The sequence below is a fragment of the Pongo abelii genome, chromosome 5 (assembly GCF_028885655.2).
Source record: "Pongo abelii isolate AG06213 chromosome 5, NHGRI_mPonAbe1-v2.0_pri, whole genome shotgun sequence".
NCBI classification, from domain to species: domain Eukaryota; kingdom Metazoa; phylum Chordata; class Mammalia; order Primates; family Hominidae; genus Pongo; species Pongo abelii.
In genome coordinates this window covers 31,385,725-31,398,270 of record NC_071990.2, presented here as the reverse complement: position 1 = coordinate 31,398,270, position 12,546 = coordinate 31,385,725, and the positions used below count along the sequence as shown (strand labels likewise).

At 43.4% G+C, this 12,546-nt stretch overlaps 1 long non-coding RNA gene across 1 annotated transcript; it reads left to right on the top strand.

Moving 5' to 3' along the window:
• Positions 1 to 8,591: 8,591 nt before the first annotated feature.
• Positions 8,592 to 12,287, top strand: LOC129060197 (uncharacterized). Its single transcript, XR_008526726.2, has 5 exons — positions 8,592 to 8,897; positions 9,273 to 9,362; positions 9,829 to 9,906; positions 11,105 to 11,319; positions 11,763 to 12,287. It is a non-coding gene; the product is annotated as an uncharacterized LOC129060197 (long non-coding RNA).
• The last annotated feature ends 259 nt before the right edge of the window (positions 12,288 to 12,546 follow it).

The window sequence follows — 12,546 nt, the reverse complement described above, 5'->3', positions numbered from 1 at the left end:
TTTAAATATATTAGAAAAAAATCAATAAGGAAAAATAATCCTACCATCACTAAGATTTTAAGTTATAATAAAATAAAACCTAGAAATGTATCTTTTGTTCCCAATTCCAGTGAATATAGGATTGCAGCATTTGGCTTTCAAAAGACCATTTAAAACAACTCAGGGAAGTTTTCTTAACAAACTCTATAGCAGGGCCACAGCTAAACCTATAAGCAGTAGTAGAAGTAAACAATGACACTGCCTTTAAAATTTCATTGTGAAAAACATGTGTGAAAGTGGCTGACTGGCTCCTAATTTCACCACTACCATTTGAAGTGATATGTTAGATTGGCAAAGTCATCGTAATTTTTATGTATTTTATTTTTGTAATGCAAGTGCTTCACTCTGCTATCTGATAAAAGAAAATATCAAGCCAGGCATGGTGATGCATGCCTTGTAGTCCCAGCTACTCAAGAGCCTGAGGCAGGAGGTTCCTTCAGTCCAGGAGTTCAAGGCTGCAGCAAGCTATGATGGTGCCACTGCACTCCAGCCTGGGCAACAGAGAGAGAATACAATTTTAATGTAAAATTTTAGTGTTAGGAGTTCAACCTTGAACTGATTCTGTGAGATCCCATTTGAGAGAAGGTGTTGTGTACAATGAAGTTTGGGGAATATCAACAAGAAGTAAATGCCTACCTTGTTTCTAATTTACAAACTAAAAGGAAATTCCATAAACTTTTAATGCTAAGCTAAATCATTGTAGAATGAATGACAAAAAAGTTATCCTACAAAACATAACAAGTTGCTAGATACATTTGAATATTAATTAGAAAAAAAGATGAATGAAAGACATGTTTTAGGAATAAAAACTACAGAAGAACTGTAGAAGCTTATCACGCCCTTGGCTGGAGTTACGCAAAGTTACTACTCATCCGTAAATTGGGATTAGCATGGTGGCTGCTTCTTAAAGTTGGTACAAGGATTAAATGTGTTTTAATGCATCAAAAGCATCTAGAAAAGTGCCTGAGACATAGTAAGTGCTAAAGTCTCTCTAAGTAAATAAAAAAATATAAAAGTGATGCTAAATTCAAGATCCTGATCCTCTGTACACACCCAATGTGTTTAAAATTCTGTTCATCTTCCCTTCCACATTCACAGTGAAATGTTTCTGATTAATTTAATGGGCTGTGTGAGGTGTTCATCATCTTTTACATTAAACTTGGTACATTGTACAACACTCTTACATTGTAGTAATTTACCAAGCTAACACAGGCTTACCTTGTTTTTAATCCTTTTCACACACAGCATAGAATTATCTTGCTATATTTTTAAATTTCAGATGATTTGAAAAATATTTACACTATAGTAGCCAAATAGTAATAATTATAAGCAAATTGGATAAAACATTTGAAATTAGAGCACTATATTTAGAATAAATTTCTCACCTTACAGAAAAATTTCCTATTGAAAACCCTTTTATTTTGCACACAACTAAGAATTCAGCATATTTTTCTATACCCAGAGAGAACAGAGATAAACAGGGTCCTTTCGTGTGGTTTGGGTATTTTATTAGATGCTGAGTTCAAGAAAGTCTCACCCCTGAAGAAGCTGAAATTCCATTTTTCTTTGAAATGGGGTCTTTTCAAAGTTGGTAACAATGAGGCTGTCATTCACACAATGGACGGCTGAACAAAAAGACAGAGACAGTGGATGCTGCATTTTGTTTTTGTAATGTTGCCTTGTCCACAAGGCACTATTTACACTTAAATCAATTAAAATTATATTAATTTTAAAAGTCGGTTTTCCCAGTTTCTCACTTGTACTAGCCACATTTCAAGTACTTAGAATTCATGGGTGGCTGGTGACTGACATAATGAACAGCACAGATATAGGCATTCCATCACTACAGAAGGGAGCTGGACGGCAGTGTGCCAATGTTTTAAGGACAGAATCCTGAGTAGAATTATAGGATGATGACAATTCCGAGTTCCCATTCCAATTCATGGTCTCTTCTCTGATGAGTGGTGTAGGGGGAAACCCATCTCTTTAGTGAATAAAGGTTAATTTTTCCAACTACAGATAAATAATTAACATTACTTTTTTTTAACCAATTTACACTGTTAAGTTACAACCAAAAGTGAAGGACTTGAATTACATTTACATTTTAACACATGGTTTTAAAGGGAAGATCCGTGTGAAAAAGAAACAAAACTCAGAAAAAAACCCCAGAAGTTTTCATACCAATTCCCATAGCAATAACAATCCCTTTTCTGTCGTTAGAGTTCACCCTCATTCTGATTTCATAGTAATCCTGTTCATGTCTTTCTTTAAAGCTTTACCCCATGCATACATTTCTAAAACAACATAGGTTATCTCAAATTTTATATAAATTTTGAATATTTCATACAAATGGAATCATGCTGTGTATATTCTTACAAGACCTCATTTTAGATCAGATGTATGTTTGCTAAGTTTTTATAGGTGTCTGTAGAGTATTCATGTTTATTATTTGTAACATTTCATTGAATAAATAAATCATATATTAAATTAACCCTTCTCTCATTTATGGTCATTTCATTTGTTGTCAGATTTTTAAAATTACAAGCAATGCTGTTACAAGCCTTCTAGCACTAGTATGTTGGCACAATGGGCACATATCTGTCAAAATTATACACCTAAGAATGGAGTTACTGGTATATGTGTATGATATCCCACTCAAAGAGATGATGCCACACTGCTAGATAAAGTGGCTGTGGCAAGCAGTGTGTGGTAGATCTTGATGGTCTGTATTCTCATCAGTGTTTGGAAAACTCGATGATTTTAATATAGAAATTCTAGTGGATTTTTTGAAATATCTCATTATGTTTTCTTCATTAAACTTTATTCAGATATAAATCACATACTACTCACCCATCTAAAGTATACAATTCAATGGTTTTTCACATATTCAGAGTTTTAAATCTGCATATTTAATTTTAGAACATCTTCATCATCCCAAGATAATCCACAGCTTTATAATATGTCTCTCTATACAATGAAGTAAATCCATAAATTTTGAGTTTTCACTTCAGGAGTGTTTTTTCTATGATTGGAAACTTTCCTAGCTTGACAGGCACCTTTCCAAGTACCTTTAAAAATTCTATTTTTAATAGAGATTTCATTCAGTAATCAGATTTGGAGAGCACTGACAAATTTTGCCACATTGAGACTTATAATTCATGAACATGGAATGTTTATTTATTAAATACTCTTAAATAAAGTATTTCTGGTTTTACTTGTGCATCTTTTAGTAGATTTATTCCAAAGATCTTGAAATATTGTGCTAGTGTTCACAGTATCTCTTTCTTTGTTGAATTTCAGTGTTGGTTGTGGTATGTATAAATATAAATAATTTTATATAGTTTTAATTCAATGGCTTTGCTTAAAGCTTTTATTAATTCATATAGTTGATATATTCTGTTGCCTGATTGCACTAGCTAGGAAATCCAGTGTAATTTTGAGTGCAATGGAGAGGGCAGGTCTGCTGGTATCTTCTCTGTGCCCTCCTGATCGACGCTCCATGTACCCTCCCTGCTCCGTGTCCCGGACACTGTGCTGCATGGCCTGCTGGACCACAAAAGGCAACCTTGCTGTCTGGCTTTTATTTGGGATCAGCTAAATGGGAGCATCATCATGGAGAGAGCAATGAGGAGCGCTGGTTGGAGGGATTTCTCCCCGTAGCTTTCAGTATTGACACAGGGAGAAATGAGACATGATTGGCCTGGATTTATTAATATGGGATCTTCACCCAGTATCTTAGATTAAATGTGTTATTTTGAACACCTAAGAGTGATGTTAATAGTCAGCCAGGTTAGCTAATTAAAACCCGAATTCAACTGTGGCCTAGCACAGTGTTTCTCAAATTTGACTGCCCTTTCAATCACGTTGGAGATTTTAAATAGCCCCAGGTCTAGATCAACATGTAAAACCAATTAAATCTAATTCATCAAAAGTAGGATCCTGGAAACAGTATTGTTCCTAAAACTCTCCAGGTTTGACTCCAATCAGCAGCCAAGTTAAAAGCTAGTGGCTCAAAGCAGTGGTTCTCAATATTTGGTATGTATCAAAATCATCTGGGAATTGTAGCAAAACTACACAGGCCCAGATATTATTCTAATTTAACAGGCCAGAGCTTTGAGTTTATTAAAACAAATCATCTCTCCAGATTTTGCTATATGCAACGGTTTGTGAAAACCACTAGCCTATATCAACAGAATCCCTATCACAGGCATACTGCAGAGGAAAGTGTCTGAACACAGCTCAGAGAGACGGAAAAGTGGGAATGTATCCATTATGTGCAACCTACTTAACATCTCCTAACCACATCTCCCTGGAGGGCTGAGAGGATGCCCCCCTCACCAAGGCATTAAGGTGCCACGTGACACATACAGGTATAAAAACTGCTAGGTCTGCTAAAAAGTCACCAACCTTGAGTCCTGGGTATTCAGAAATTCTTATCCAGTAGCTACACCAAAGTCAGTTGATATGTCAGAGCCCCTCAAATAAGCAGAAGGCTGGTGCCCTTGAGAAAGGACCCTATAATTCACCCAGAGATATATTCTTTTTACAGGCCTTTCCCAGAGGAACATTTAGTCATTTATCACTGTCCACTGGGGAATGGAAAACCCCAAATAATCTGGGAGCTCAACTTTAATGTCTTTAATCCTGTCAAAGGTTACCCTGGGGTTAATACTTTGTTGTAACCTGCATAAAAATCTTTCCCTACACTAAAGTAATGAAGATATTCTACTATATTATTGTAAAGAGATGAGTACAATCACATTTTTTTACAAGAGATGAGTACAATTGCATTGTTCCATATAGATAGCCAATTGTTCTTAGATTGTTTTCTAAATCGTTTTCCTTTACCCGCTGATCTGTAATGTTGCCTCTGCTTTACATACGTTCAGGGCTTTCTATTCTGTTCCCAAGTTCTAGTTTACTATCCCTGTCTCAACATCCTGACTCTCTTAATTAAAATAACTCTAACATAAGTCTTAATATCTGCTAAGGAAATTCTTTCTGCTTTTTATTCTTATTTAGAGTGTCGTAGCTACTTTTTGTCTTTCATATTTCGATATAGGGCTTAAAATTGGCTTCCTATGTGTCACAAAAATGATTGATAAACATTGGATTGAGATGTATTTGAGTTCTTAGAGTACTGTAGGAAATTAATGTCATTATTATATTGAATCATCCAAGCCAGGATCCTGGTAAATTGATTCAGTTAATTCACTGTCTTCTTTAATTACTGTTTTCTATTATTACTCAGTAGGGTTTTTTAAATATCCCAATTGCTATCTTGTATAGAATTTGTTAGGTTTAGTTTTAGAAGTTTATATGTACGCACTTTTGCTGAATCAATTTTTTTAAATTTTCATTTATCTCTGTGCAAAACAGCTCTATAATTTCTTCTACCTACCAAGCAAAAATATTTTATTAACTTCTGGATCATGACGTCAGGAGATCGAGACCATCCAGGCTAACATGGTGAAACCCCGTCTCTACTAAAAATACAAAAAATTAGCTGGGCATGGTGGCGGGCGCCTGTAGTCCCAGCTACTCGGGAGGCTGAGGCAGAATGGTGTAAGTAAACCCGGGAGGCGGAGCTTGCAGTGAGCCGAGATCGCGCCACTGCACTCCAGACTGGGCGACAGAGCGAGACTCCGTCTCAAAATATATATATATATATATTTATATATGTATCTTATTAACTTCAAGAGTGTTCTAATCATTTGTATTTTCTGCATTCAGCACATTACCATTTGCAAATTATAAGAGTTTTGTGCCTTCTTTTCAAACCTTTTTAAGTGTATTTCTTTTCTTCTTTATGACACTGGGAAGATCCTCAATTACAATTTTTAATAAGAGCAGTGAAAACTGCTGGACCACTCAAACAAAAATTGAGCTGCCACTCCTGAGAACTGACTGTGTTGCTCTTATGGGTCAGCCCTTTGGGACCCATCCTAATCCCAGGGATTTACAGTGCCACATATGCACCCGCAGCCTTTAGATGTAGCTTTTATCCACCTAGCCCTCCAAGGTCTCAGACACTGCCCAGAGCAGCCAACATCACCCAAGACAAAAGCAGCCCTGCAGCTCAACTTGCTCTTCTAGATTTCTGCCTTCTCCTGGTTCCTGGCCTGGCAAATCTTTACTGCTTGGTTAGCCCCTTCATACTTTCCATCAGATTTTTCAAATATGTACTCTTTTCCCACTTATCCAGTAGTACTCAATGGGAGGGATGATCCAAATTACATAATTAATAATTGCTGAAAACTCAAGTACAATGTACAATTTTTATGTCAATGTCACATGCCAAGGGAGAAAATGCATAGGTGTCAGTAGTGACTACTTAAGCATGTGTAACTTAGAGGTAATAAAAACAAAAATGTTAGGTAATATCTATCTATTCCAGATTAAAATCTATATCAATAAATTCAAACTTCTAGGAAAAATATCTGCATATGTAATATATGACTGTGACTCCGATAGACAAACGTGGGAATATAGTATGAAGATACTTCTCATCATCTTCATTCTATGAGGCAGTCAGTGTGAAATGAGAACCAGTGATTTGAAATGTGTTGCAAGACTATGAAAAGCACTAGAGTAAGTTCTACACAAATAAAGCAATCTCCTCATAAATTACACTGGCCTTATCTGTGAGATGCATGTCCTTATCAAAATGGAGTTAATTCTAGGTAGGTGATCTTGTTTAAATAACATGGACTCTGACCCACTAGCTGGTCCACCATCTGTTTTTCCCTTTACTAAAAGGGAGGCCCCACACTGAGCCAGCATTTCCCAACAGGAGGTCTCTTGCTGACATCAACTTCCAACAGGGTAAATTTTCATGGGAACCCAAAGAGAAGAGGAAGAGCTCAAGAAAAAGGGCCTAAAGAAATGACAAGAATGATAACATTTTACACTTTGATTGTGCTATGTGTCAAATAGTGGTCTTAGCACTTTAAAAATGCCAATTAATTTTATTCTGACTACACATCCATGGGTTGTGCCTGTTATTTTTCCCTTTCACAGTTAATGCCATAGGAATGAAGATCACACAAAAGTAGGGATGGAGCCGGGTTTGCACCCAGACAATTCTGCCCCAGGGCCATGCTCACACCACTGCACTTTTCCAGAATGTGAGGGTGGGTGGAGAGTCCAGCTCAGGGAGAGATTGGAGTGAGAGAAGGAGAGTGGGCCCACTGGATCACTGTGATGGTCTGGACCCACGACTCCAGGAGAGAAAGACAAGGATTATGTCACTCAGGGAAAATATCCAAAGTCTCTGGTTTAAACTTAAGCTTCTCCAGCTCTAGGACAGGTGGCTGGAGGGAAGAGAAACGAAGCCAAAGCCGCAGCTCTGAAGATTTCACTCTCCTGAGAATTCTGCAGGAGTTTCCCTGACCTCATGGCCACCTCTCACCCTTTGCTCTTGTTTTTCCCCCAGGACTGATAAGACGTCCAGATAGGACGCCCTTATCAGTTGGTCTCGGGTTCTAGAGAAGCCATCAGAGTCAGTGAAGGATGAGCTTCATAAAGTGGGGATCCTGGGATCCTTCCTGGACTCCAAGATACCCAGAGAAGCCGGATCCTGTGTCTCGGAACCCCCTTCCTGCCCCTCTGTGGGCCCTGACCTTGTGGAGAACTGGGTTGTGAGGAGACGATCAGGATGAACCGGGCTGGGGAGGCAAGAGGGAAAGGGCGGCTTGGAGGGCTTAGCAGCTCCTCTCGCGGCGCCTCCGCCCCGGGCTGGGGTCTGCATACTCCTCCGGTCACTTCTCCCAGAGCCGCCGCCCCACGCCACCCTCCCCGGGTTCCCGTCCCTCTGTCCCCTCCCCAGCTCCCCCCACACAGTAAGAAGCTCCCAAGTGAGCGGCTCCGGTGCCGGGCGGGACGTGGGCGGGAACCCGGGAGGCTGTGTCCCCGCGGGGAGGCAGGGCGAGGGCGTCCGGGAGAGAGGGGGCGGGTGGGGACCCGAGGGGAGCGGGGCGGGGTCCCAGGCTCCCTGCGCCTCTCGCGCCCGCAATGTGCCGGTTCCCGGAGCCCAGGCCCGCACCCCGGGTACTTGAAGGCCCCCGGGCTCCGCCTTCACCACGTGGGCCCTGAGTTCCTCAGCGGCGCCTTCGTGGGCGACACGCGATTCCTGAGCTTCCACAGCCGCGGCGAGAATCAGAGAGTGAAGCCGCGGGGGCCGCGGGTGGAGAAGATGGGACAGGGCTGTGGGCGCCCTGAGGAAAGTTCTCGAAGACCGCAGGGAATGTGTTACTGAGGGGCCTGAGGGGCCTGAGGTTCCTGGGCCGGCACCACCACCAGGGTCAGCCGGTGAGTGACCTCAGACTCCGGGCACAGGTGTCCCCCGCCCCGACCCCAGAGTGATGGGCCCGGGTCTCCCAGGGATGGGGGGCGGGGCCTCAGCTGATCCCTCCCAGGCGGGGAAGCGCTGGGGACATTTTGCTCCAGGTTTCTCCTTCAATCTGGATCATGACCGACTTGTTCTGTGACCAATGACAGAGGGAGGAAGGAGCTGGGGTGGGCGGGGCGACCTCCCTCCCCGCCCTGGCCCCGCCTCCGGCTCGCCCTGGGGCAGGTCCAGGGCACCGCACCTGCAGATGCTGCTGCCTGGCTGGGTGGTGGCTCCGCACAGGAGCTTCCTCGAAGGACACTTTAAGTCCGCCTACGACAAGGAGATTTCATGTCCCTGAACGAGAACCTGCAGACCTGGACAGCGGCTCAAAGAGCAGCTTGGAGGATCCAGCGCACTTGGGAGAGGTTCTGGACCGCGGAGGCCACAAGGGAAACCCCGATGGGTCACTGCACTAGATGGCTGCTCAGACACCTGGAGCATGGCAAGGAGATGATGCTGCTGGCAGGTACTGGGGTCCTCCGGGCCCCACGTCAGGACCTCTCGGAGCTGGAATTATGTTCCTTGGAGGCATCCATACTTGAGGAAAGAGGAGACCGAACAGTCTCCTCCTCCTCTTCCTCCTCTTCCTCCTCTTCCTGCTCTTCCTCCTCCTCCTCCGCATTTCTACTGCGGGGTTGGGGATTCTGGTCCAGGCTCCTGAGGCTCTCCCATGGATGGGTGGGGAGGGAGGACAGAGAAGAAGGAGTGCAGGGAGGTAAATAGGAAAGGACAGTAGTTACCCTTGTCGACAATGATGTACTTGGGTCCAGCTTCACCGGGAATCTTTTTCTTTCCTGGTCCTCTGTGCCCAACAATTACATATAATCTTTAACCCAACCAGAAGATAAAACACCAGGAAACGGAATCAGCAGAGACACAGTGGATGAAAGTACCACGAAGGACTGCTAGGTTCTAATAGAAAGTAGCAGATGTGAGTATCAAAAGTTATAAACCTTTTTGCAAATCAGAAAAGAAACAGACTTTTTTTTTTTCGTTTTTTTGAGACGGAGTCTCTCTCTGTCGCCCAGGCTGGAGTGCAGTGACGCCATCTCAGCTCACTGCAAGCTCCGCCTCCCAGGTTCACGCTGTTCTCCTGCCTCAGCCTCCTGAGTAGCTGGGACTACAGGCGCCCGCCATTACGCCCGACTAATTTTTTGTATTTTTAGTAGAGACGGGGTTTCACTGTGTTAGCCAGGATGGTCTCGATCTGCTGACCTCATGATCCACCCGCCTCGGCCTCCCAGAGTGCTGGGATTACAGGCATGAGCCACCGCGCCCGGCCGAAACAGACATTTTAAGACTGGAAAGTGATATCACCAATGTTAGAACCAAAAAAATGGACCTGAGGGTGCCTCACCCGAGGGGGTTGAGTTAAACTCTGTTCCTGTTCCTTCTAGAGCCCCGTGGAGATTCCCGCTGTGCAGCAAAGCCTGGGAGGGGCCCCTGGCTGTGGAAGGCAGGCTGAGACCTCATAGGTGAGATAGGAGGAAGGGGACCTGCTGGACTCGCGGAGGCCTGGTACCCAGGGAAGGCCAGTTCCTAGGGCTGCCTCTGGACTCCAGAACCTTGATCTAAAGTCAGATTTTCCCGCTCCACCAGGAGCTTCCAGGAGCAGGGCCACATGGGGCTCAGAAAGTCCCACGGTGCCTAGGAAGTGGGTCTGCCTATTGTCGGACAAAAATTCTCAGGTCTTTCTCTTTCAGATTCTTAAATTTCTTAAAAGAGATTGAATTGGTATTACCCAGGCCCCAAACTGAATCAAGGAATTGGGAGTGTGTGATGTGCGTGTGTCTGTCTGTGCACATGTGGATGTATAAACAGGTATGGGCATCTGTGTGTATGTGCATGTTTATAAGTGCGTATATGTATGTATCTGTACATATTTATGTATATAAGCAGGTATGGGTATGTATGTGTGTATGTGTGTGTGTTACTCTGTGACTTCCTCATACTTGGCACCACCCTGGGCTTTTCCGGGTTGCCCGCCACACCATAGGTTGTAAGACACAGAACAGCGCTCCACCTGCAGGCATAGAACGGGGGTCAGGATAAGCGTTGGGGATAGCTGGTTTCATGACACCTGGAATAAGGAAACAGGACCTAAATGGATGGGTCCCACTCTTTTACAGAATTGTACCTTAAAAAAAGTGTCAGTCACGTTCCTAAGGGATTTACATGAATTAAATCATTTAAACCTCACAAGAGCCCTATGACTTACAGACAGCTATCAGCCCCATTTTACAGACAAGGAAACTGAGGTCACTAGGAAGTTTAGTAACTGTCAATGGACTGACTCATGACTCTAAGGAGACAGTCTGACTGCTGAGCCCAAGTAACTGCTCTGTCATACTCACCCTCACACCCATCTATTGGCTCCCTGTGGGTCACCTCCTCCTGTGGGCTCTGACCAGCTTCCCTTTCTTCTCCAGGCACAGAGACTGGACCGAAGTCTATTGCATTTGCCACAGTCCTGACTAGGGAGTCATGGGGTTGAAGTGACCCATAGGCTGATGGAGTGTGCTTGCTGGATGCGGGGAAGGGAGATTTATATCTGCCCTGGAGGGAGTCAGTGGTGTTTGCATCATGGCATATGAGGTGCACTGTCTAGAATGCTGAAGGGTAAAGACCAGCAAGGGCCATGCAGAGTCTATTCATCACTGTTTTATTTCACAGCCTGCATGGGCCTGAGAGCAGTGGGATATTCACTCATCTCCTTCCAATCCCTACTGGTTCCTGACCTCTCTTCTTCCAATTGGTAATACCTGCACTCAAGGTTGAACCATGAGGAGGAGTCTACCCACACCCCAGCCCACCGGCACTTCCTCTTCTCTGCCTGCCACTCCCTAGTGGGGCCTCCTGGATGGTGTGAGAGGAGAGCGACGGAGATAGTAAGAGAACTTGACATTTACACTGGTAAAGAGAAAGTGGGATGTCAACCTATGAGAGAGATAAGGGCTGCCATAGGGAAGGGGATGAGAGAAGTTCTAACTGTCCCCAAGGGTCACTTAATTCAGTGAAAGCTGTGGGAGGTGTTTTCAGCTATCTATTCCTATGTAAGGAATTGCCACAAACTTAGCAGCTTACAACAACACACATGTATTATCCCACATTTCTACGGGTCAGAAATTCAGACACAGCTATGCAGCTTTCTCACATGATTTTCATCAGAGTGCCATGGCTGGGTTTTATCTGGAGGCTGAACTGGGGAAGGATCCACTTCCAAGCTCAAGCAATTGTTGGCAGGATTCATTCCTCCATGTCTGTTAGACTGACAGCCTCAGTTCCTTACTGGCTGGTGGCCAGAGGCTGACTTCAGTTCCTTGCCACACAGGCCTTTCTGCTTCATCAAAACTTGGAAACAAGGCAGAAGACAGAGTCATCGAGTAATACAGAAGTGGGGCTGTCATATGACCTCATCGCAGAAGTGACATCATTTTTGCCACTTTCTATTGGTTAGAAGCACGTTTAGGTCCCACCGGTTCTCAGCGGGATGAGATGCCAAGAGACAGGATCACCGGGCTTCATCTTAGGGTCTCTATGCACAGGCTGGACTATGACTGAACAAGATCATTACAAACCTGGGTCCTGGATTGGGCCAGATGATCTGCAGAGCTGAGCTGTGTTTATGAAATCAAAGCCCTGGAAACAAAAATCAAGAGATGCCCACTGGAAAGGCTGGTCTTGCATTCTGTGTGAAAGCTAAGATGGCGTTTTTCTCTATTACTTTTCAAACCTCCTGCATCTGTAAAGAAGCAACACCACTAAACCTATCTGTTTTTGTTTTTTTTTCATTCGAGTGTCATACTGTTAGGCAAATCTTCTTTCACTATTTCTTCAAGCTTGTTTTCATGCAGAATCCCACAAACTTCTGGTAATTACACTTTGTTGGTTTCTTTGCCTTCACTCAGTTTATTTTTTAGTGATTTTATTTCTCTTGTATGGATAAATTAGTCCATTTAATTAGAGAATTTGTGTCTTCTAAAGAAACCTTTCTACTATTTTTTGGACCATATGGGTAAGATCCTCTTGCCAAGCCTCAGCTCACTTCCCACATGGGCACAACACAAAATTACTGGGGGTCCTGGAAAGTCGGGGATTGGCATAGTTCTTAAGCA